This window comes from Rhea americana, unplaced genomic scaffold (genome assembly GCF_003343005.1).
Source record: "Rhea americana isolate MKP2758 unplaced genomic scaffold, rheAme1 scaffold_89, whole genome shotgun sequence".
Classification (NCBI taxonomy): Eukaryota; Metazoa; Chordata; class Aves; order Rheiformes; family Rheidae; genus Rhea; species Rhea americana.
Window position 1 is genome coordinate 2343999 of NW_028187077.1, and position 26365 is coordinate 2370363.

At 37.8% G+C, this 26365-nt stretch overlaps 1 long non-coding RNA gene across 1 annotated transcript in view; it reads right to left on the reverse strand.

The window, feature by feature from the left end:
- The window catches only part of LOC146584896 (uncharacterized), a 148635-nt gene that overhangs the window by 40133 nt on the left and 82137 nt on the right, over positions 1–26365 (reverse strand). The window contains exon 9 of the long non-coding RNA XR_014898107.1: positions 7126–7214. This is a non-coding gene — a long non-coding RNA (uncharacterized LOC146584896). The remainder of the gene's footprint in view (positions 1–7125; positions 7215–26365) is intronic.

Sequence of the window (26365 nt, forward strand, 5' to 3'; positions counted from 1 at the left end):
AAGACTGAAAGGGAAGAGCATTCATAAAAGCAAAATATTTCTTGTTTCTTGTAATCACCTGATTACAGCAATCAGATGTTGACAAGTGTTTGCTGGTAACTTTTTTTTTTTTTTTTTTTTTTTTTTTTTTTTTGCAGGAAGGGAGAGTGTAAAAGCATATAGGAAGAAAGGTTCTTTTGCACTTTCTATAAAACTCTAGTTATGCCCTTGAAGGACAGATTTGTCAATAGCAAAAAATAAGGCAAATATCTGCAAACTGAAGCGGCTGCAAGCAAAGTAACATGTACCTTCATTGTACTAGGGTTTTGTGTGTGTGGAACCTTTCCATCTGGATAAGTAGCAGGAACAGGAAAACATCTGAATCTGGGAAAACGACCATGCTCCTGTCTATAAACTACTGGTATGATTTTTATGTGGAGCCCTGAGGAGAATGACATGCAGGGCATTTTGGCAAATTTGAGAGCTCAGATGCTTGAGAGCAAAACAAAATAAACTCAGGCATTTAGACTCATTCCTGAAATCTGTCTGGCGGCTGATCCCGTGGCACGTACCCCAAACAGAGGCATTGTGTCAGCTTTGCCTCATGTATACCCTTAGACTGTCATGAGTACAACAGCGCTACTGCTATGATACTGCTAATGGCACCAGCTCCACAAAGGGGAAGGTAATTAGCAGAGAAATGACCATTGGTGCAGCTAGAAAGTAGACAAGCAATCTTTTAGATTTCAGTTCATTGCATCATTGTCTTCGAACCAGTGACTAATCTTCCCAGACCCCACTTTGTGGCTGTTCCTTTCTTTCTTTCCTTTTCTTCCCCCCTTTTTCTCTGAGACTAAGGCTTATTCTGATTCACTTTCTTTCTTTCTTTTTAAAGGGCTATAGGGCAGCCTTACTGTTGCCAAGGATATGGTAAATGCATGTGACATCATGCCACAGAAAACAATCAAGTGAGTCACATTCATTCTTGGTTTAATGGTGCTGAAAACAGTAAAGCTAGACTGGGAGCAGGACTTATAAGGTATGAAATTAGAGAAGGAATTTTCTTTAAAGACAGTGGTGTTAAAATAGCTTTCAGGGAGAGGTGTACAGTTAACTTGTAAGATGTTTTATTGCTAATCTCAAAGTACAGCATGGATTAAAAGCAGTAAACATATGCCATTTTGACAACAAATTAGCAGACAATATTGCAGAGGGGAAAATATTAGATTTTTTTCCTGACTGCAAGGAGCCTATTAGGAGATGAAGAATCTCCAGTTCTCAAAGGTATAACTGTTTTACCAAAATTTAATTAATTAAGAATAATATTTTGAGAACAAGAAAAAACATCTCTGTAGGATGTGCAGTGTTAGGGACAGATGGAAAATTGCCTATATAAGTAGTTCAGCAACTCAGGGATAAATGATAATAGTATTTGTATGCATGATTGCCCTTCTGCGTAAAACAAGACACGCAGCCATGCAGGGGAATTGATGCGCAAGTCAGACCTGTGTGGTCAGATACTGAGCTGGTCCAGAACCACATAAGATCTGTCCCATCACTTCTGCGTTTGACCCAAGGAAACGTAAATAACTCTAAATGGGTAAATAAATAGAGGAGGAGCTCTTACTGACAATACTGGAAGGAAACTCAAGGTATACTAAGTATATGTATATTTCTGTGTTTGGGGTTTGTTTAGACTCAGCTCAGAATTCAGAATGAAGTATCTCCATGTGAAGTTATTTTGGCAGTTTCCAGAATTCAAGAATGTTGCCTGATCAGATCCAGTGTGCTACAGCTGCACGGCTGAGTGTGTTCGACACACTGGCATGAGTATGAAAAGCTAGAGTATTTCAAGTTAGAGAGACTGTGAAGAACTTTGCATTCAACAGCTCCTGCCTCAATTACTAGCAAAATGTCAACACCACCATCCTCCGAGAATACAATCAATTAAATGAGGCTTAATTAATTAGTGCCAATAAAGCAGATGTGGCAATTATGGTGGAAGTAAGTAAATGTACATATTGTAAATTATTATCTTCTTTGCAAAGATTTGTTTTGAAATCCCTATGGCACTTTCAGCCCTCCTCACAACGCTATTGTGAATACCACTGGGGAACGTTCAGAGAAAAACTGCAAATTGGTGAAGAAGTAATGTACTTTTATAAGTTTATATTGTAGAAAACCAAGCAGCAAGTAGACAATTTTTTTTTATTATCCCATGGTGGGCCTGATGGTGAAATACACACTCATTATTTAATTTCTACCTCATGACACATCATCTGTCACAAATAAGCAAACTGTTTAACATTTTGTAGTTTTATTTTAAATGTTTTACACCTGACACCACCACTGAGGCTTCTGTTTATTCTATCAAGGTCATCCTTCTGTAGTACAGGAGGAGAAAATACGGAGGCTGTAGCAATCTGAGCTGTTTCATATGTAGATAATAATCGGCTGTGTATCTTATTCTGAGCATGTATTCACTGGAGCTGATTTTGATCTCATTTGCTGTGCTGAGAAACAGGTATAATAATGCTAAAGTCAGGTTAGTGACACTGACTGTAAACATCTGATGTAAATAAAGAACATCAGGATCTCCACCTGTAGAACATACCTCCTCTCAGACAAACTGGGCATCTTCTATAATGTCAGGTGGTTATTGAGGGAAAGAAATTGTTCGTCCTGGGCCATAGGATGGGGTCAAGAGAAAGAAAGGGGAAAAAACTCATGGGGGAATGAATGAATGAAAGGTAGTAATCATCAAGTTATTTATTGTGTATGTCTGTGCAGTTGGTATTCTGCAAAGCCTAAATGCTAGTCTCAGAAAGCAAATTTTGAGATATACTCATCTGGTATCTGTGTGAAACTTTTGGCAGCTTTGAAATGCAGCCGCCTTAGAAATGAAATCTATTGCCAATCCATTCAAATTAGACTACGATGTCTGTGCCCAGCTTTTAAGATTCCCTCCAAATTGTTCAGGTACCTAGAGGCAGGAGGATGATTAGTGGCATTTTCAAAAATACCGAGGCAGCCTGAGTACCTAATAGGTTACAACCTGAGTAGGCACCGCTGACATCATGGCAGTTGCTTTTCAGCACTTAAATATCTTTGAAAATCTCTTCCTTCTGCTTAATGCAGGTAATGGTAGAGTTACACAGGTAAAATAGACGCAAGCCCATCTTACATTAGGGGTTTGATCTGCAACAAAAGTGTGCTTGAGTTTTGTTGGATCAAAAAACTAAAACTCTTAAAAGCAATTCTTAAGTCCCCCTTTTAGTTCTCTAAACGTCTGAATTCTCCCTTTTTAAAAGGGCACAGGGCTTTTTTTTCTTCCTTTTTTCTCGTAAAAGACAAATTGATTTTGGGGCACATTTAATGTGTTTTAAAGAGTTTTTATAATGTAGCTTTGCCAGATGTAAACTTTGCCAGTCTCAAACTATACACAGCTTTCTATGAATGGTGCACCTTTTCAGGCAATATGAGCTTAGCATTTAATAGTCAATGACAGGTTTTATATAAACACAGAATATGAATGATTTTCAGGGACTCAAAGCACCAAAACCTAACCAACTCTCTCCATAACATCATCTCCAGTGAGGGCTCCTTTTTCATAACTTTTTGCTTTATATTTTCCATACCACTTAAATGAGTCAGAAAAGCCCTGTAATTAAGGCGCTTGACTGAATGAAAAGCCTTAATAACAAAAACTGAACATTTTCCTTGTCCAAAGACACACGGGTGATAGCTTGGGTCAGATTATATGCCCTCGGTTTATGTGGGGAAGCCCAGTGGCTGCAGAGGCATTATGGGATTGCAGGATTAAAGAATATTTGTCATTGCCAGGTGTAGGCTCTGTATCAGTAGGAGATGCAGATATGCACCACCATTTCTGCCTCTTCCCATCTGCCCCATCCACACAAGGGAAACCCAAACACAAGACACACAGGAACCCTGAAACCACACGTAGTGACACACAAAACTTGCAGTCGTACAAAACAACCTAAACACCGACATTGTTTGCTGGATGCTAAGAAAGAATCATGGATCACTTTGCAGCGGTCTGCCCAGCTGACAGCCGGGAACCGAACGCAGGGTTGGTGGGTTTGCAGTCTTGTCCGTGTGCTTCAGGCGTTGAGGGCTCTTGTGCCCCCAAGACTCGGGGGAACTGACTTCATTTCCCACCTCTGTCTTGGGCTTCCCAAGTCGCTCGGCCCAGGCAGCCAACTTGACTGGGACCCACCTCATCCTTCATTGTCCGAACTAAACTAGTTCCTCAGCTCATTCTGGGCAGCGGAGCCGGAGATTCCTCCCCTTTATGCGCATTGTTCTTTAAAGAAACAAAAATCTTTTAACCTTTAAGGTTTTTGTTGCACATCGTAAAAAGGAAAATGATCATTTGTTTCTTTCCTTCTGCAGTCCTAACTCTAAAGGAGGTATGACGAGGTGCTGGACAGATTTTTTCAAACCTAGCAGCAGGTAGGTTGGCCTCTCAATCCAGAGCGTCGTTCTTAAACGCGTTCGAGTTTTGAGGGGAAGTACCAACTTCAGCTTGACACTTCAGTCTGAAAATGATGGCCGTACGCCGGTGTTTGTCTACAAGAGTCCATGGGCCTTCGGGTAATACAAACAGTGATGTGGGTAGAGTTTCTAATGCTTGTACTGTCTTTCCATTTTCATTGTCTATCTGTCTTATTCCCTTTTTCCCTATCTTCCATGGTCATCACGATAAATTTGGGTTCATAAGATTAATAAACTTAACCTCCATCCAAAAAAAATCAAGACAACCCACAAACTTTTCAATGAATGKGGCTATTCACAGGCTTAAGTTTAAGCAGATACTGCATACTGACTATAGGAAACAACTTCCGTTTCCCTAGCTCAGTCTGTATTTGAATGGCTTTTCCATTAAAAAAAAATTATATTTTTTTTTAAAACAGCGAACCAGTAAAATATCCTCCTTCTTGAGTCTTCTCTTTGGCTTTCATTATTTTTTTTTTCAAATAATTCCCCCTCAAAAAGCCCTGTTTTCCTTTGGTGGTCAACAGATGACAAGCTTAAAACAAATTGGCTAAAATCTGGCCAAACTGGAAAATGTCAAAATGACGCACAGCAGAGTAATATGATTGCAGTCTTTGCTACTGGTTCCATAATGAGCTGAACAAGTTCCATCATCATGTCCTGTACATTCAGCTTAATTGGCTGGGTTTCGCCGAGAAAAGGCAGCAGTATTGCTTTACTACACTGTATAAATGTGTTTATAGCTTGGCACTAGTACACTTGCCCTCACTTTTTTCCAGTGTAGATTTCAAATAAGCCCTTTGCTCAAATGAGTCTATTAACTTTAAAGTGCCTAAAGCTAAAACACTGTATTATGGGAGGCAAGCTTTAGGGGTTACAGCCCAAGACAGCTGAGAAGGGCTACTGGAGTCTTCTTTTAGTCCTATTTGTGATTGATTTTTAAGTATCAGTGATGGAAAAATAATTAAATAAGTAAATGCAAATCTGGAAGCATACATTGCTTTGGACCAGGTTGTTTTTCACTTTTGCTGGTGCTCAGCCCACCTAACTCCATGGAATTAGTCAAATAGCTCTTAATTTAATAAATAAAAAAAGAGATCAGAATAGAACTCACTCATTCCTTTTTAAAATGAATTTAATTTTGAATAGTCACATTTGCCCTCTGTTTTTGTGTGCTGTGCTGGGGTATATTAAATTGGGAAGAAGAATATCTAGCTGTGATCCTTCCAGCAGAGTATATTTCATGCATCTGCTTTGGTGTCTGGTGTTTTAAATAGTTAGAAAAAAGAGTTTTCACTCTCCTAGCCTGGGGGATTGCACAGAACTCTTTTCAGAGTTCATCAGTACCTTGTGAGCTGCTGGAGGGGCTGTGCCCCTACACTGCTCATGCTACTGTCACGTATAATGGCAATTATGATCCCTACAGGTTTACTTAATCAAGCAGAAAGTTTTAGCGGACCCCTAAGTACAATCCATAATTACCTATACCTGTTCAAGATTAGGTCTCTCCAACAAAGTAATAAAAAATTTTCTAGTTGCTAATAGTTTGATTTTATCTGGAATAATAATAATAAAAAAAAAGACCTCCCTTAATACCCAAGGAGGAAAGAAATGATTTACAGAGATTAGAATTAAATTAAGAGAGGATGAATGTCAGAGGTGAAAATGCCATAGTAACATCTACTGAACTGTGGAACAACCTCCCAAGATAAGTGAGGGATGGAACCACGGGGTTTGAAGAGTTACAACTGCATTAGGCAAAGCCTTGGGAAAGAAATGGCTGAGGAGGCAGCGTGGACTAGCTGTAACAGTGCAACGATAGTGCATGGCAATTGAAAGCCATGATGCAAGCTTTTGCTCAGACATTTACAATGTAGAAAGTTAATTGGATGTTGGAAGGCACAGTGAACATGCAATTGTTCTGCATAAAATTCTATGCATATTTCCCAGGTAGTGTGCTCTGCATAGTTTGAAATTCTAGCCCTGATTAAGCTAATAGGAGTTTTGCAGTTTAAACTAACATAAAGGCATCAGAGGATACCAGTGAATCTGGCTGATGTTTTTCTGTCTCATCCTAAGCAAATAATACCTTAAAATTCTTCAGGCTTCAGTGCACATACATACCTTTTCACCACAATCCTGTGAGTTAGGAGGTCATTATTACTGGATGCTTCTGCTTTAAAATCTTTTTTTTTTTTTTTTTTTTTAAGAAGTCCCCTTTTGCTTTGACCATTATCCATAGTATTCAACTCTTATATGTACAGCTAGGAAATGAAACACAAAAGAAAAGCATTTCTCTAACTTGCTGTAGAAAGAAAAGAATATAACTAGTCTTGTTATAAGTACTAGACACATTTCTGTGATATATTTTGTATTTTTCCCAAAGAGTTTGTTCAGTTTCTGGTGGATAATGAGGAAGTATCTTCAGATCTGTAGCTGTCTGGGGATACCCTTTTCCAGAAGAATTTGAGCATGACACTATCACAAGTTATAGACTGATCTAAGAATGCACTGCTGCTCTGTGAATTGAGCACCACTCCCTCTCTACTCTATCATACATTATAAAAAGATGCTTGTTGATTGTTTTTGTGCCAGTGAATTGTTATGAGATGACTGAAAAAAACTTACCTGTGTACCAAGGTCAGGATGTGATGTCCCATTCTCTGTGGAGATTAGCTCATGTTGTCTTGTTTCCGGATGACAGCCCTCCAAAAGAGCTGCAGACATTATGAAGGGATGTAGCTTTTAATTATAAATTATAATGTGCTGGCAATACATTCTAACACAAATTAAACTTGAAGATCTTTTCAGAGCACATAAATTTAGGAAACAGTATTTTAACTGCAGTATTTCTTGGTCTCATTAGAATTAGAAAATACTGGATTGTATAGAATGTGGTTCAAATTGAAGCTGTTGTCATGAGTGAAAATTCACTGAATCTGCTTGGTAAAACATCCACATGCCTTCATTTCTGATACCTCACTCCAAGTACAGGTAGCTTTTACTATCCAAAACAAATGCATAGAGGAGACACAGTGGCGTCCCTGACCCTTTTTGTTGTTCAGTGGAAATTTTTGTGCCTGCATAAAAGAAGCAATGACAGCAGAACAGGTAAGAATGATGAAACGGTCAAACCAGACTCAAGACTGGAAAGAGGAGCTGTGTGACACAGACACAGGAAGAGTTAGTGGACTGAGTCCTGAGTGGAGGAGACCTGGGGCTCTGAGAAAGAAACCAGCTCCTGTGGTTTGAGTCCTCTGGGGACTGGGCAACATGACTTACAACACTTTTTGTAAGTAAGCAGGATTGCTTCAAGCATGCTTTGTAATAATACCAATTTTTCTTCTTAACACAAAATATGTGGTGACCCCTGTATTCTGTACAACCCCTTAGATCAGGGTACTCACCAATAACTGGCTCTTGCTTTATGGCCTCAGCCATTAGGTGCTTTTGCTAGACCCTTTTGTCTTGAAGTTTGTTACAGAAAAAAGTGCCTATCTGCCTTCACTAGATAGGCTCAAGGGCTCAAAAGAGAGACATGGAAAAAGTACTGGCCATAGGTGCCGTCCTGGCTCTTGTGTAGATGTTGGCTTTCCCATACCTTCAGGTTAGACTACTGCCACTTCATAGCACACCTCGTATCTCTGGAATGCGACTGATGCAATGAGCTAAAGCCCCACTTTATATCTTGGAAGGTTCATCAGATATGATTTTTGTTTTTCCTTGACTAGCCACATTTGATGTTTGCATGTTGATACTGCTCCAGTCTTTTCTGTAGTGGTTCAGAATGCACGTTTGATTAGCCAGCAGTGAGAGGCTAAGGAGGCTGCGAGACCAGCGCTCTCAGTAGAGCTCTGCAACTGACTGTGTGATCTGAGGTAAGTGGTTCTCTCAGCCCCACATTGTTTAATAGTTGTAGAAATAAATAAAATGCATCCCAGGAGGCTATTACGAAATTTGCCTGTTACATTTAAAAGGGCTTAAGACTCTCAGCTGCAAGGATGTTGTGCTTCCTGCAGTGTATCCATGTCCCCTCTCTCTTTCTGTAGTGTAGCTAATACCTTGATATTAAAGAGTTTTAATGTAAAGAAATGTTTTTTGGTTTTTTTTTTGTAACTCAAGAAGTCAAGAGAACAGTATAATAATTTTACAGGTTGGCATGAAGAACAGTCAATCGGTGAAAGGTTTTAACACATTATTCCTTGCTCCAGAGAGAAAAAAAATGTTGTCTGCTGCAATTCGCAAACTCTATTAACTAAAAAGGATAGATGGATCTTAGAGATACAGCAGCCATGCGTAATCAGAAGAAAAATCTGTCCTGCTTAGTCACATTGTCTTGTGAGAACAGAAATGCTAGAATGCTGCGACCTTCATGGAGTTTGGGCCCACTGACAGCACACAGTTTCCTTGTATTTCTTCATTTGTGAAAAATCAAGGCAACACTTCAACAAAACAGGCAGTCAAATCATAAAATATCCCTGCTTTGCATAAATTTACCACCAGGTATCTGATCCAATTAAAATGTACACACTCTGCCTGGGACACAACATGAATAGTTGTGATGGAAGTTGAATCATTCATTTGCTCTTTATATTTTCTGCCTGCTTTTTGATTTTGTTTTTTGCTCTTTTCTTCCTTTGCAATTGTCAAGGAAGCATCTGTGTGTTTTATTAAACAAATGTTACACACTAAAAACCTATTGCTGTCTGCTAGAAAGGAAGATGGCATCTTACTTTAAAACAATTGTAATTGTTACTGCTGTCTTGTTGCAAGTTAGGCCCTTAAAAATGATAGCGACTTATTTAATAGCAACTGATGCTAAGGAAAAGCATTATAACTAAAGCAGAAAAAATAACTGTTGCATTATCTTTGGGAAATACAATGGTTATTTCAAACACCATAATATAATATTGTGCTCTCAGATGTGTTACTATCCCTTCAAGCAGAAAGCATCTGAGGGATAGAATAACAGTATTTTTCCATGATTTGTCTGCCTGTCTGGGTGTTGCAGTTAGTGAATGTACAGTTTGGCCAAATGCTGTGAGGTACTGAGATGGTGTCTGTCTGACAAAAGTGAAAAAAGTTGTGGTCATAATTCATATTTCATTTTATGCATGGGCCTTGTGACAGTGATGACTCAGACTCTAATTTGTTATTGCCTCTAACTGCTTGTCTACAGAAAAATAGTTGCAATAGTTACTTTGCACTACCTCCCCGTGTTGGCACTGTTACTCTGTGCATGTTCTTTTCCACAGTGTCTTTATTTTATTTTAACCTACACTGGACACAGCCTGCTGTTGTGCCACCTAAGAAAGTTCCAGGTGTTGGTTAGGCACAACCATTGAAGTTTCACTTCACTTTTCTCGTACGTAAAATAAATTCCCTGGGTAGGGAAGCCCTAGACCTACTGAGTGGTAAGCGTAGATCTGTGCAGTGCCATGCAGAAGCAGCCTGGAGGCTGTCAGGGCAATGAGTTCAACCTGCTCGTCATGGTAGCACAACTGAACTGCTTTTAGTAACAGTTACGTGATAGATATTCAACATGCATCAGGCTATTGAATATAATTTTCCTCTCACACTTTACGGAAAACATATAAGTGTGTTTGTGTATCATAAATTAAGGATTCTATAAATGGTAGCTAATACAGTATATAAAAAATGTTGGAAGTAGTGCAAAGTTTTTATCCTTGCTGTTCATTCATGTGGGTTGGGACAAAAATTCAGATGAGGTGAAGCCCTGATCACAGTAGGGGTTTACTTTTGATTAGAAAACTAGTAGCATAACTTGTACTCAGAGAGGTAAAGATGTCTGAGAGAAGAGGAAGAGGAGTTCTAGCCATATTTACCTACCTTGTTAATGTAATTTAGTTAGTCCTGTTCCTAATGGTCCTGTTACTGTAAGTATCCCTTTAGAAGTCTAATGAACTATTTATTTGTGGTCAGATTTTCTTGAAAAAAGTTCTGCCTTTGAATGATAGGATTTTTCTCAATGATTACATCTTTGGAATTCCAAAATACTAAGTGAAATGCTCACATTGCCATCTTCTCTCAATCTTTAACAAATAAACTGAAGATTAGTATTCATTATTTGCACTGCGATAGTACCAAATAATTTCATTCCGAAGCTAGGAAATGTTGCATGAGGCCCAACCAACTCTGCCAGAGAACAGAGGAATGCAGTGAGATTTTAACTATTCAGGTTGATATAACAAAGTTTTATCTATATAAAAAATCTCTGGAGACTCACTGCTGTATTTTGGTACCTTCCAAACAAAGTTCTGAGCAACTGCAACATCGTGGTGGCAATTTGGGAAATATGGTACTGAAAATTGGAAGTCAATTTTGTCATGCCATGTAGTATTTGACATAGCGGATGGTACAATATTTATTGCCAATTGAAGCATGTCATCCTCAGGAATACAGGCTCCATATTAAAAATCTCATTCCCTACATTGCACTCTTAGAATCATTTTTCTTTGTAACAGCTAATGTTTCAGCCTGCAAAGAGCATTTGTACTTTTATGACTTTGAGATGATCTGTGGAAAATGCGCACACATATTGAAACTTTCTCCTGGGTAAAATTCTTCAGAAGTCTTTTCTTGGGGAAGGATCTGGGAACACTCTGGTCAGAAATATTCACACACATTTTGAATACTCTAGCCTTTCAGTGGAAGAATCTCTCCAATTTTGATTTTGAAGCTATAATTGGAGACTACAAAGTTGGTCTTTGAATTGCAGATCTCAACTTTAGAAAATATATCTCTAATTGTTAAAGTGGGGAGGGTTTAACACATGTTCCTTTAAACAGACTTATAACTTAAAAAACCCACACAGAAACTCTAACTTAAAAATACACATTAAATTTGTCTTCTCAAGTATTTATTCATTCTTCTAGTATTTTTTTTCAAATTACTGATTTGAAAAAGGCAAACTCAGTATTCTCTGTTTGACCTCCAAAAATATCAAAATATACTCTACTGCAGAAGAAAAGAGTCTGACTAATTTTAAAAAGAGAAATACAGGAAGAATCATATTTATCTGTCTTGTCTTGTCAGTCCTATAAAAGGAGCAGTGACTGGTGATGCTGGTTCTTTCTTCCCAGAAGGGAGTTCCTCAATATGTGAGCTGAATACAACAGCCTTGTGGGGTAATTTGGATAATGGTTAAATAGCAAATTGGCACAGTGCTGCTTAGTGAGTTTTCAGTGTTAAATGATTTGGCCAAGCCAAACTTCAAGAGTCTGAAAGCCAAGTTTCTAGGATCTAACTGGCAAGAAAAGAGGCCAATACATCCATCATTTATAGAAAGTGGCTGTGAAGAATTTGTCCTTGCCCTCCCACTGGTGAGAAATTGCAATATACACTCTATATAGCAGTTGATGGTGTTGTATCACATAGACTGTAACTGAAACTACTGGAGGAGCTTGTCTTTATTAAAGACTGATCTACCATTAATAGACTATCAGTATGACTGAGTGTAATGGCTTAAATCTGTGACAGCCTCAGTTTTGCTAGCAGTGGATTTTCATCCTTTTTCAGCAGGGGATTTGGAACATTGGCAGAGTGCACAATATTTAACGTGTCACAGATTGTGCCTCTTGATTTGCTGTGCATACATGCACAGGCTGATGAACCATGGTTGGGAAAAGCTTTACTTTTCCACCTTTCTCAAGAAATTGGTGAAACAGGAATTCTGCCTGTTACACTTGGTGTGTAAAGGACTTTGCAGAGTTCCAGTAAAGACACTTCATCACCTTTTCTGTAACACCTCATAGCCCCTTGTTAGTTCTTCTCTTTTTATGGTCTTGTAGGTAAAAAGGCTCATCTTGCTTACATATCCCTAAGGCTACTAGCAAAAATATATTGAACTGTATATGAAAATGCTTGAATATAAAAACAGATGCATATGTTCACCTTGGGGATAAATGCATTGTGGTACAGGGTTATACTCTGCTCCAGTTCTATTAATGGCAATACAAAGCAATCCCAACAAATCCAGTAGAGTAGTTCTGAATTTACACCAGACTAAGGGACTTCAATGGATGGATTACCATCAAGCCTCTCTCAGTCACATTTTTACTTAGTCCATGTCAATCGGGACTTGTTGACAATTTCCTGGATTTCATTTTGGAAGACAAGTTTCATGTTTGACCCTGTATCTTTGTCATGTGAACATCTGCTTTGCCCACACACTATATACTGATTCAGTTTCCTTTTATTTAAATTACATATGATGTAAGCTATAATAGCAATGCCTGCTCTTTTTTTTCCTGCTTCACTTTTGGCTTCTAGCAGTATCAAAATGGTCTTGATTTTAGTTTCTGCATTCACTTCATTGCTTTTGTAACATTGCCTCAGCAAATATGGATGACTGCTCGTGGGTGAACTTTCTTTCACCCTCTGCTGTTCCAGTCTGAGTTTTTAAAATTCCTTTAGGCTGAATAAATGCAGAAGATATTATTGACAATTTTCAAATAGCTCAAAAGTTTTGGTATGTAAACACTCAGAAAGCCTGAGTATTATCTGAACCTAATCCAAATGCTCTGAAAACTTCTGATGGCCTCACATGTTCTTATGTTTCCTTGCCTTCACTAGGAGGACAAGACAGCTCCCGATAGTGGCAAGAGCATTACTCACAGGAGGCTACTATGTACTTACTCCAGCCACTGGTAGAAGACATCCCAGGGCTAGGATCCATTTAATAACTAAATGATCTAGTTGTAATAACAAAGGCCACACGTGGCCTACATATGGGTGCTTGCAGCACCCAGCTGAAGCAGTGGGTGTCCCTCAATTATTTTGATTGGAAAACTTTTATGTTCTAATGAGTCACTAAAAATTTGATCATCTCTAATTCTGCACAAAATCACATGATGATTAAAAGCAAGAAAAACAGAGCTATTACAAAAAAAAAAAAAAAACAACTGGTGAGCGAGTTGCTCTGGAAGGCATTAGCAGTGACAGACACTGGAGTCTGAAAACCAAGAGCTAAGAAAGACAACGGATAGGAATGAAGGGCTACCCTGACAAGGAGCAACCTGGCATATTTTAACTCTGCTGTGATTTGGTTTTCTTTTCCATCGCATTTAAGACAAAAAAGAAAAAAAGCCAAGTCATTTCTATATAAGCATGTAAAACAACTGGCATCCTTCCTGAAACCTTGTAAAATGAGTTGCAACTCCACACAATTAAATTGGCTGGGTTATAGTATCCTGAAAAATTAGACATTTATAATGGGAATGTTGACAAGCCCTTTACCATAGCAACTTAGTAGTGCCGATTTGGAGAATGAAGCAAAACTCCTGGGAAATAATTAAAGAGCATTTTAGTAATATGAATTTTTCAGGTTATGTAGAAATAAACTGGAAGCCCACAGAACAACGGAGAAAAAAAAAACAAAAAGGTAACAAGATTGACTACTACTTGTACAAATGGACCTGAAAAGAAACAAAGAGAATGGAATGAGATAGGAAAGGAAAGTTTCTGAGTAGCTGCAGTTCAGGAAAACTTCACTATCTTCTTTAATTTTTGCAGTCTGGTGATAGAGACAAAACTAACTCCACTTTTTGTTAATCCTTTCTCTTTTTTTTAGAAGACATTAATTATGACTTTAGATTCACAACTTACTGATGCAGAATCTTAGAACAGCATTTGTATATTCAAATGTGTTATTTTCACTAGTCTGTGGCTACATTCTGTGTCAAACCAAGTTTTTTCATCTTTATTTTCTAACAGTGCTATGCATAGTATAGTCTATTCATTACACAGACCATTTCCAATTCCAGTTACTGTAAATTAAATTCAAACAATTTCAATGAAATCAGTAGAGAACATCTAGATTTAAAATGATCTGAGTTAAGAATATGGCTTTATACTGTAATCTGGCTCCTCAAATTCACTAATGACTGAATGAAATTTAGAAAACCATTTGCTCCAGCTCACTGTACTAATTCCCAGCTGAACTCCATACTACTTTCTATTGATATGGAGAATTAATGATGGTCAATGAAAATATTGACCCTAAGATACCCAAGAGAGTTACCACTCTCATATGTAACTTTCATACTTACTTTGCTAAATACTTCCAATTGTTCTTCATCGCTGTTATTTTTTGCTTCAGGAAGCAAATTTAGTGCAAATATTTTGGGGGGGAAATGAAAATTTTGAAGTTGATTTATTAATTGCTGAATTCTAGTGAGCAATAAGGCAATCTTTTAATAATTTTTGTTAGTAAATTTAAGATAGTAGTTGGCCGTAAAAAGGCCTTTATGGATAAGACAAAAGTCAAACTTAAGACTTGAAACATCATAAACCACAACAACGAGAACTGAAGTCATCAAGTCTCTTCTTTCCCTCCTTGAAGGGCATCATCCACTTCTGATTTAATTTAAAGTGCTTGATAGTGTATGGATGAAGGGAATGTATTATTTTAACAATTAAGCTCAGACAAAAGTCTGCTAAACATTGTGGTCTTCTTCTAATCAAAGGTGCAAGCCTGAGAAATTAAAACGTGTGAAGCAGATATCATCACTATATTAAATCACTTTTCTTGCTTTTTATAAAACAGTATTGCTTAATGCCAATTTATTTTCTAATGTACCCTAGCATCCCTAATTAGTTTTTGCTTAACCCAGGTGGTGGGATTGTTCAGTTTTAAAATAATTTCTGCAGCAAAATGAGGAAATTGTATATTCCGAATGTTAGCTGCATTAATATTCTTGCAGTTGCTTCTGGTTTGAGTTGCCTGATGCAATGAGTTTTCTAGTTAATGAACTACTGTGAGAAAAAATCATGTGATAAAGGTGTAACCAGTAATGAATCAGTAAATAGCTGTTCCTCTGAAGATCAGCTCATTAAGAAGCAGACATCTGAATGAAATAAGATTCCCAGGGAGTCTGTGGCACCAGACATACCAGAAGGAGAGGCATGAAACCCTGTTAAATGCCATGACCAAGCAAACGGAATTTTTACCTAGGCAGGATTTGTGGTTAATATTCTGCTCTTGTGCTTTGCCCATTGAAGCCCCAGTGTGCTTTTGTTTATGATCTGGTTCTTGTTCAGCACATTTACATGCAACTAACTGTTCAAGTGGCTCAGTCACCTCCAGTACAAAATGGAGCTCAGCTGAAATGCTAAAGGCTACAGCTTTGTTTTCAACATGAAAAAGCCCAAACAAAAATATCTATTAGAACTTTTTTTTTTTTTTTTTTTTTTTTTTTTTTTTAACAAAAGCCTTAATGCTAGCTTCCTTATTCAATAAAATAGTGTTGTATGGATATATTACAGTTGGTTAAGACTACAAGATTTTTTAGATTTTAGCTAATCATTTTTACTTTTAACTGAGTTTGTTACTTGTAGGTATCTGAATGCCTTGGCATTTGTTTAACTTTGCAGTTTACAGCTTAATTAAATAGTTGATGTGCCAATCTCTAATCATGGTACTACATAAATAAATAATTCAATAAATAACCCAACACCCCTATCAAATTTCATGGAAAAGAAGAGAGGCTCTCTTAAAACATATGGCAAGCAATCTTTTCTGCAAAACAGCAAACTAAAACACAGTACTACTAAGTGTTAAGAGATGCTGACCTTTCACACAACCCATTTAATACACCCTCTCCACAAGCAGCACGTATGCAGCTTGAACAACCGCTAGGTTTTAACTGCGTACCAGGGTTTTAACACATAATGAGACTACAACAGATTGAAGGGAAAGGCAGAAAGGCAGAAAAGGAGATGAATTAGAACTGCAACTTCCTGAGCAATTTTTTTAATGGTTAACTCGTAAGTTGGGTTTGCGAAATGTGATGAATGACAAAATAATTGAGTGCTGCACTCAAACGTCTTTCTGCCAACATACATGTAAATAGAAATGGGTGTCAGAATTGAGTTCAGTTGAACTAAGCACCCTTTCTAGCAGGAGTGGGGAATGAGGCTGTAGGTTCAGTTGCTGTAAAGTTGCCAAGTGGTTTTCCTTTCTCATTTAATGGCTCCATTACCCAATCAGCCTGTTGTGATATTTGCATGTTTCTGCATCCAGCACAAAAAAAAGCTGTGTAAGTCACTATATATTGCTGTTGGTGCACTTAGCAGACATTGCCCAACAAGTGAACAAAGACTTTAAATTCCAACAACAATGCTTTTATCCTGACCAAATCCTCTACTTTGCTCATGTTATATATGATAGTCTTGGCTTCCTGCAAACAGGCCTGAAGGAGGTATGRGGGGGAATCCACAGGAGATGATAGACTGGGAGTGCATTGGGACAGTGATCTGTTTGTTCATATTTTGCTAATTCATATGTGAAAAGGTCAGACCCAAATAAAACTGCCAAGATACGATATTCCTCTGAGAGGAAGAAAATGGTTTATGTATCTCAGCTTTGCCAAAAAACTATGGAAACCAGCGCTTCATTTTGTGAATAAAGATGTAGGCACAAATACTGCTCAACCAGGGTGAAGACCACCCTGGGGCAGGAGTGTTTAGGAGTTAAAGTGGTGAAAGGTTGGGGGTTTGTTTTGTTTTGCAAAACATTTGGGTGTGTATAACAGGCCTGTCTAAACAGAATTGGTGTGTCTGATGGCTGATCCAATATTCCAAGGAGGTCCTCTATTCAGGACTTGTTTTCCTTCCACACTTTTACCCTRCTTTGTGTATTGTGCTAGATTATACTGGTTTCATAAGTGGCAGTCACAGTTACTGTCCATCTGGATATGTTTTGAGGCTCTACAAAGTTTTAACAACTGTGAAGGGGAGAAAACACTGAAGTATGCAGCCAGTCTGAAGTGGTTATCTAGAGATTTAACCTACAGTCGCCAGGAATGCACAATGCACACTTCATATTTAGTGTAAAACTTACTTGGATCTGTAGTCATAGTAATACACCAAAAATTATTCTCTTATGACAGCTGACTTCAGCAAGTTTTGTCCTCTTTATGCCTGTAAGTTCTTAATAAATGAAACCTGTTATGATTATAATATTAAAATCATGCTAATAAATCTCTACACAGCTAATCTTGACTCAGGGCCTGTATAATTGAATCAGATACTTGCATTTGTCCTATTGCTTATTTTTTAGTAACTGAATTTTATGCTTTTCAACGTCATTTAGTAAGATTTGRCTTTTTATAATTTATTCAGTATGCTATTTGTTATGGAATGCCTGTCAGTACTGAAATGTTCATACATGCTTGTTACAGTTTTTCGAGTTTAAAAAGTTCTCTTTTCTAATTTGGATTTTTTTGGAGCTTAATAACATTAGAAAAAACATACAAYAATATATAGGATGAGTTTAAACTTCACATATGTTCATGACACAGGACAGTTGTTACCATTGAAATAAATGCGATATATGCAGTCAGACAAGACATACCAATAAATATTTGGAAAAAAATAAGATGACTTAAAYTGGCATATAGTCAGTATTCAGGTATTCACTCCCTGGTGACTAATTCTATATTTCAACATAATTTCAGTTGCTTCTGATATTTCCAGTAAATATTACCATCAGTTCTCAAACATTATTGATTGAGGAGTAAGATCCCAAATTCCACAGAATGAAATTCCCTGATAGATTCACTAGCRCATTACAATAAATGGCAGGATAAATATATAATGTTCCTATTTTGGAACAAGTGTGCTCACAGAAAAAAATTTAGTAAATCCACATACCATATTAATAGCCTATAAATCTAGATACACCAGATTTCCCCTTTAGCAAAGAAAAAAAATGTTCCTCACAGAACTAACTTACCCTATCAATCTTCATTAACTCTTATCTCTCTGATGACAGATTATCTGATTTCAAACATCTGGCTAGGCAAGACCATTGTTCTACAAGTAAACTACTCAGATGCACAACTTGACGCTTTAGAGTAGGCCTTTTGAAGTCAGTGAGATGTAGACTGATCATCTTTAAGTTTCAAAATAGGACGTATTAGGGTCAAAGGGACAAATCAGGGCTTTAGGAGTACATCTTTGTAAACCATCACCTTCATATGACAAGCTACTTAATCATTTTCTTCTAGAGAACCCAGATTGTCTTTGTACTACCCAAGAAATAAAACAAGTGTATTTCATATGCCATGCCCATCTTCATGTAGAGTTAGGCCATTGCCTGTGAGCACAGATGAACACATGATATTTTCTAGCACTTCATATTCACAGCTGTTGTCCTTGGAACTGTTACAATCTCTGGCACAGTTAGAGATTAGTTCAGCTTTGCTCCACACCAGAGCAGCCAATAGATAGCTTTAACTGCTGCCAGCTGCAGGACGTGCTGGCAAAGCGTGAAATACAGACTTTCTGTGGATGGTGGGTAACCTAAGGAAGTCCAGAATTTTATCTAATTCTAAACCTGTTATGTTAGGGATGATGCAGATGAATGGTGTGCAGTCACCTATGCCAGGTCTGTGCCGTGCTGGGAGTCTCTAGTAYGAGAGGAGATGCGTCAGTACGGCATGTCCAACTGGATCTTGAGGCTGGATCTCTATCCACTTTATGCTCACAGAGTGGTTCAAAAGGACACAGCACAAGCTAAGAACTGGTCTCCAAAGTGTAAGTATATTGCCCCATAACTCCAGTCTTCAGTCAGTTCCAAATCTCTCTGTCTCCCAGGCCTACTTTCATTTGGGCGTTTTTTTGCCCCGATGTGTTGATGACTACACAGGAAAAGAGAGGCCAAATTACACAAAACTGTCCAGTTCTGATATATATGGCAGTTAGTTATCCTCATCCCCCTGAGCAAAGTAATACTTGTGCTGAGAATAGTGTCAGGGCTCTTTGCATAGCAGCCAAAACTATGCCTGCAATTGCAAGAGTGATTTAAGTCTGTCTTGTTCATACACAGCTTTTTGATATTTTTTCCTTTGTTTATCCCAGATAGGCCAGTAAAATATTCTCTTTGCCATTTGTACAAGAAGGTTAAACCATGTTGGGATGGAAAGAACCTCTCCTGCTGGGGAACAAAAAGAAAAAAGCTACTCCAAAACTATTATAAGGCAGAGATGCTATTAGAACAGTGAAGGATTTTCCTGCAGTTTCTCAGTACCCATCTACATTAAATTTTTATGAGGATAGGGAGGAAAGAGAGGCCTAGGCCAACCAGCAGGTTTAGTGGTTTGGAAAACTGAGTAGTATGGCAAATCTTTATTTTATGCRCATATCATACAGGTATTTATTTTTCTAATGCAATATTATAAATCATTGTCAGGTCATCAGCATTCCCACAGTCTTCCACAGCATTTTTGTGTGTGCCAAAGGTTCCCACCAGAGCTATAGGCTTAGGATGCTATATAAGCTCTTTTAATGGAGCGTGTAGTGCTGACCTATGCTCTGCTGCAACATTCCAGCTCAGAGGAAGAGGTATAAGGAAGGAGGTGGCCTCAAGAATTATGGCTTAAGGATACCAGGAGACATATATTAAAGACCACCTCTATTGACTAAGGTTCTGTCTTAAATAATCATAGCAAAGAAACCAACACTTTATTAAACAAAAGCTTTTATGAATTCACTTATTTCTGATGATTACGTTCTTCTTCTTACATTCTGTTCACTTAATTCTGACTGATTACGTTAATAAGGTAAGTCATCCTGATAATGTGTTGCACATGATATATTGTTGTCAATCTAAGTGCTTCATTGGTCCTGGCAGTTTATTTCTCTAGATTAAGTAAGTATCATTAGCTCCATTTTATTAATTGGGGAACATGATTAAGGTTATTTGTCTAAGACCAAGCTTCAAGTTGTCTGTGAGGATCCCACAGTAAAGCAGGAGACCATTGGGAGACTCACTCTAATCTATGCCAGCCTTCAGAGGACAATCCTCCAGCTGAGTATAACTGGAGTACAGCGTGTGCTGCTTGTGTCTCCTTTGCCCTGTTGATCAAACCAACACCAGTCACCTTTCTCTTCTTTAGGTGAGTGAATACTTTCCTTTTTTCTTTTCCTAAACCATGTACAGGAATGTTAAACGTTTCCTAAACCATGTTTCAAGAAATGTTAAAAATGAAACAGAATTAAGCTCACTGGTTATTTTGTGAGACCTCTAGGAGCTGGCATTGTTGACCCCACCAGCAAGCTATGTGACTGAAGTCCTCAGACTAGGAAATGACATTGCACATGCAAGGGTTGCACATGGCTGGCTCATTCCCTATCACACTGAGTCACAGTACTTGTGCACCRCCCTACTTGGCTGAAGGTTGTAAGCTTGAAGCTAGTCTTGTGCTAAATGATTTGAAGTAAAACAGACTCTTTATTTTCAGACCATCTCAAGGGCTTTTCAAAACAAGAGGAAATAAAATGACAATTAATGGATCAGGGAGGGCCTGACCTGACCATAGGGTTAAGTGGTGTGATAATCTCCATACTGAACTTGTCACTGTGTAGCACTAATGTGCTCACTCACAAGGAGTACCTCTTGGAGCCAAACGCACAGACTTTCTGCCTGTGACATTTACAGCAAAGGCWGGGGTTCTGCTAAACAAGGGACCTTCTCCACACCCCCACATCACTTTCCTTTCTGTTCATTAAGGACTACGTTCTTCCAGGTTACATTCAGTTAAAACCTTACTACAGTTCTGTTCTGCTTCTGTACACTATCTTTTTTTTAGTACTCTGATATCTGCCTCCAAAAACAGCCCTTCTGAGAGACAAATATTTAATAGTGAGTGCTGACATTGACATATGCATACCATGGAAGCTCTCTTTCGGAATTTACTTTTGTTCTATCACACTTTCTAAATCTAAACCATTTCTTAGTTAGATTATAGGCTTTCTTCTTTAAGAATCAAAAATGTTAACGCATGAGTTCTTTGGCTGGCTTTGTTGTTAGAGAAAGGAATGGTCTGGCTAAAGAATGTTTCTTTTCGGAGAGTGTTGGATGACCATATCAGTCAGATATATATTTTCCTCTTTGGAAGAAAGATAAAACAAGCTAACAAATTGCAGAGCTTCTCTAGGCAATGGCCTCTTTATGCTTGTTCTTAAGACCAGCACTGGCAATCTTATCCACAAACTTCATTAAGGAAAAATGTCTTAATATTCATGAAGGTATCTGTAATGTCTCTGAAAGGCTAGCTGAGCTAAATTTAGAATTTCTCTGAAATTAGGAAAAGAAACTCTAAGTTAAGGCAAGAATCTATGAGGACTTTTCCCTGCTATCTTTCTCTGATATCTGATGTCCCACTTTTTCCCTGCTATCTTGGGAGAAACTTGTTTCTGACATGCCCCAATTCAACCYAACCATATACTCTTGTGATACTATTAGGTTGGAGGGGTCCTTTACTTTCCAAGAATAACACCAATTTACTCTCACTGAAATACAACAGTATTTCCATATGTAGAGAAGCGATAACCATCTAATAAAAACACACAATGAATGGAGGTACGAACTCTTATTGTGGTGAAGAGAAAAAATTAAGGAAACTGCACTCAGATCTCATGCAGAGCTTCACTAAGGAAGGTGACAGATTTAATGTCATGAATTCAGGATGACATACGATGTGATGAGGCTAACTGAAAGTTGGTTATATTGTGACACTGCAAAATTCCAAAAGATTAGGATATGGAACAGGTAACAGGATCAACCAAAAGACATACCAGGGTAGGAAACCAACACTTAGTATGTACACAAGGAATAACTTTTATGTGAGCTGGGAAAAGCAGATGAAACTTCTACAGTAAGATAAATGGCCAAGAAAAATGGAAAGGAATTGAAAAACGGGACAAAAATAACTCTTYTAAGAAACAGTTACTAATCTCCTAGACAAGATGAAAAGGATGCTAAGAAATGGTTTTGGAAATAGTGGCAGCCACAATCAAAAAATYTACTGTATTTATAACAAAGGAACACAGATATTCTGCTCTGACTTGTCTAAGAGCTGTAAAACTGAGATGGGAAGAATGGTCAGAAGTTTGAGAGAGAGTTACAAAATAATTCCTCCTTTTAAATTAAAGTGTTCATACAAGTAAAGGACAGGAGTGAGGAGACTGAGAAATATAGGATGCAAGTTGTTTAAAAGGCGAGGATTAAAGATAATATGGTTTTGGTTTGTTTACATTTAGAAAAAAAATCTGAATAACCTGTCATCACAGACAGTTCTTCCAGAAAACTTATTCTTCCTTCCTAAAGGAGTCATGTGTGATTGATCGCTCAAACAAATGGCTGAGTTATGATCCCACAAATAACATGAAATTTCTGTCTCTTAATGTTATCCAGCAAGCTTAGCATTTTCATTTAATTTAAACTGTAGCCCAAGTTGTCAAGGTTCATGCTTTCAGCTTTGGAAATCCTTTGTTTGGTCCATTGAGTTGGCCAAGGGAATCACTATATAAATACACTTCAAGGATTTTGTGTCGTGGGAGTTTCATTTCTATTTAGGTCTTGAAAGGTCAACATACCTTCAGTTTGGTTGTCTTCCCTGGACCAGGGATGAACAGAATAGTGCAGAGAAATCATACTCATGCCAAACTACAAGATGGTTAACAATTAAAGTGCTAATGCATCATCATTAGGCTGATACAGCAAAGCCTGAGCGAAAAATAAAGATTTCTTTTGTATTTTATGTCTCTATTTTATGGTGCTGAAAGACTTATGGTGAGCTCACAACTGTAAACTCATTCTTGATGCTCATTCCTGTAGGTACACTTTCTGACCAATACCTGAGTAACCTTAACCCTGCCCTTCTATCAAAACACCACGAAATCCACCAATATTATCCCACCTGGTGTATCTTTTTCCACCAGGAATATAGAAAAATGTAATATCTTGCTCTTTTTTGTTGAAATCGTTTTGAACATTTTTACATATATATGAGCATGCAAATCTGCTAAATCAAAGACAGTAAGAGATAAAAGAAGCTTTCTGTAGCATTATGAATGATATAATCTTGATCTGTTAATAAGGAAACATTTTTAGAAAATCACAGAATAAAACAAAATAAAGCAGTGAATTTGATTTAAAAACTAAAGGTGTTGAGAATAAAATAAACTGGATTATCCTATTCCTAAATCTAAGCATCTTTATATTAGCTACAAAATACTATATATGCCTACCAGGAAAAAAAAACATACTCTTAGTAAAACAATAAGGAGTGTAGCACAGAGCAAAATGAAGCATTGGAAATGATTTATACTGTTAAGGATCACTCCCTGTATCTTTACAGAATGAAAATATCCAAATTACCTCAGCTTTAATAATCATATTCCCAGTAACTGCAGACGAGGAACTTTAAAATGTGTGTATAAGACTGGAAATGGTTATAAAAGATCAGAGGCTTTCAAAATTCCCTGTATGCCAGGTCTAYGGGGTGTAAGGCCAAGAGTAATACATGAGAGCTGTTCTGACAGTTGAACAATTTTCCTTTGTTTGAGGAGATCCCCATGTAATGAAAACATGTAGCATCATGCCAAAACTAAAAGAAACAGTTAGTGGAAATGACTGAGAGGTACCTACCACTAGGCAGTTTCTCACTGGCAAAGTATAAAAATAAGATGAAGAATTAATTAATTACATTACGAAATCCCAAGAAGCATGGTTTAGATTAAAAGAAGCTCTTTTTAACTGGTCAGCTGGAAGGTTGATGTAGCACTGTTCATGCAGATGTTTGGAAAGTATTTCACAGCCTCTAATTTTGGAGGCTGCTTCTAAAGGCCGTTGCTCTTTCAATGCTCTGTGCTATCTCCAATTTATTTTAAGTACAAAATAATGAAAAAATAATAAAAACTACAGCTTCTGGTTAGATAAGGAGGGATCATTTTAAAGAAAGATGATGAAATATAAAATACGGTCCAAATTTTATAGATTCAAAATCTTTACTAGGTTGATAGGTCCCCTTTTAACTACAAGCATTAAAAAGGAAGTAATAGTCTGTCAAAACTCAGTAGGTTTAATTCAGTCCCTTGGCTCATATTGACTGCATGCGAACACTGCACAAAACAATAAATTGCTATGCTGAGATGTTGGCATTCAGACCTGGTTGTGTGGTTTGTTTTTAAAAATCTGGTTTTGTAGTACCCGCTGGCTAGTACTTCTTAGCAGGACTCTGCACTTCGTTCTCTGCCTACAGAGATAACAGCTCTTTCTTCTCCTGGTGTCTCACTCTGTCTTCATTGGCAGTTGCTGATATATTCAGAGCGCCACAGTACTTCCTAAGCATTAAACGCTCCAAGAGATCACTTAAGAACRTAAGTAAAGGAGGAAGAGGTAATGATGTCAGGCATAAGTTTCTGACAATGGCTCCGATGAGTTTATGACAATCATAAGTGGATTTAAGATATTTAAAATCAGGATAGGCCACAGCAAAACTGAAATTTCAGTCTTAACATAGAGCAAGTCTAGTTTTGCTGCAGTATTGCACCAGGCACGTATCACAGCGACCATTCCCAAAGGTTTTCTTATCACAAAGCAGAAGCAGTTAGAAGAAAATGGCTGTGATMCTGACCCTTCCACAATTCAACTATATTAATTCAATATTGCACAAGTCAATGGAAATGGCTCTGTCCGTGGAGGAGACTCATTCTCCCAGCAATTCTTTAAATACAAATGACTGAAACTGATAGTTGAGGAAAGCATGTCTTGCAGATTTAACGGTTGTGTACTTGTACAATACAGAGGAGAAGGGGCTCAGAGCTCAAGAAATTAAGCTCTGCTGTACCAACCTCACTTCTGAGTAGGATGAGCTTRGGATGGAGCCAGAGGAGTCTGCTTGATTCAGTGGTCTCTGTCAGTGCCAGCAGCCTTGCAAGGAGGAGGCAGGGGAGAGAGTGCAGCAGCACAAAGCACTGTGGAGTCAGAAGCAGTGAGTGATGGGTAAGAAGAAGATGGATGAGGAGGCAGGCTGATGAGGGGAGAAGCAAAGGGGAAGGAGAAGGTTTTGGCAATACGTTTTGGTGTAAAAAAAAAATTGGGAAATCTCAGAGTCTGTGTTTGGACCAGAATCTGGGCCAAGATTTCTGGGTTCTGTTGATTAGTTCTCTAACTTCTTGCTAAATTTTGTCCTCCTAATGATGTAGAGCTTGGTGTGCTCTCCAGCTTGAAGGTTGAGGGCTCCTCCTGCTATCACTTTATTCAAAACATTTCTCTTTTTCTAGAGATGTTGTGTGTTTGTGGAAAAACATAGAGATGAAAGATTTAACACAAGAATGAGTTATTATCACAGAAACAAAAACTTATCACTAGAGGGAACTCAAACTGCTGTACACCATAATTGACTCCCCCAAATCTATAAATAGCTATAAAGCCTTTTGATTCATTCTTTTAAAACAGTTTCTTGCTCCAAAAGGAAAATGACTAGATGGAGGGAGATGTAAAGAGATTGGCTGCTTTGCTAATCCACAACTCGCTATGAATTAAATACTTCCTTCTTCTCATGTCCTCTTATGTAGATATGTTTCTGTTTAGTGTTTTTAGTGTATCTTTTGCTAGATATTTCTCTGAGTTCTTACTTTTTATTAGTAGGTATAGTGCACTTTTACTTACAATCTGGTCCTGAAATGCTACTCTTAGGCTTTGGTTTTGTTTTGTTTGTTCTTCTCTTGATCAAAAATGAACTCTGCTAGTTGGTGCCAGTTCAGCTTTGAAACAGTGAGAAGCCAGCTCTGATTGCTTATGTTCCCTGTATTATGTTTTCCTGCAGTGAATAGAGACTACTCTCCCTCTCAGAGCCCTTTTCAAGTAATATTTTTTTTCTCTTCAGTAGTAGGTTGAATCTAGCACTAGGTTCTGCAAGGAGAGGTGCTAAATGTTGCTTTTTTTTTTTCCTGCCACTTTCCGCCTTTCTGACTTTATGCATTTTTGTATATCTTTCTGGATCATTTCTCAAAGGCTCTCTCTCACTGTCTAGAAAAGGTGTTACCTAATGGTAAT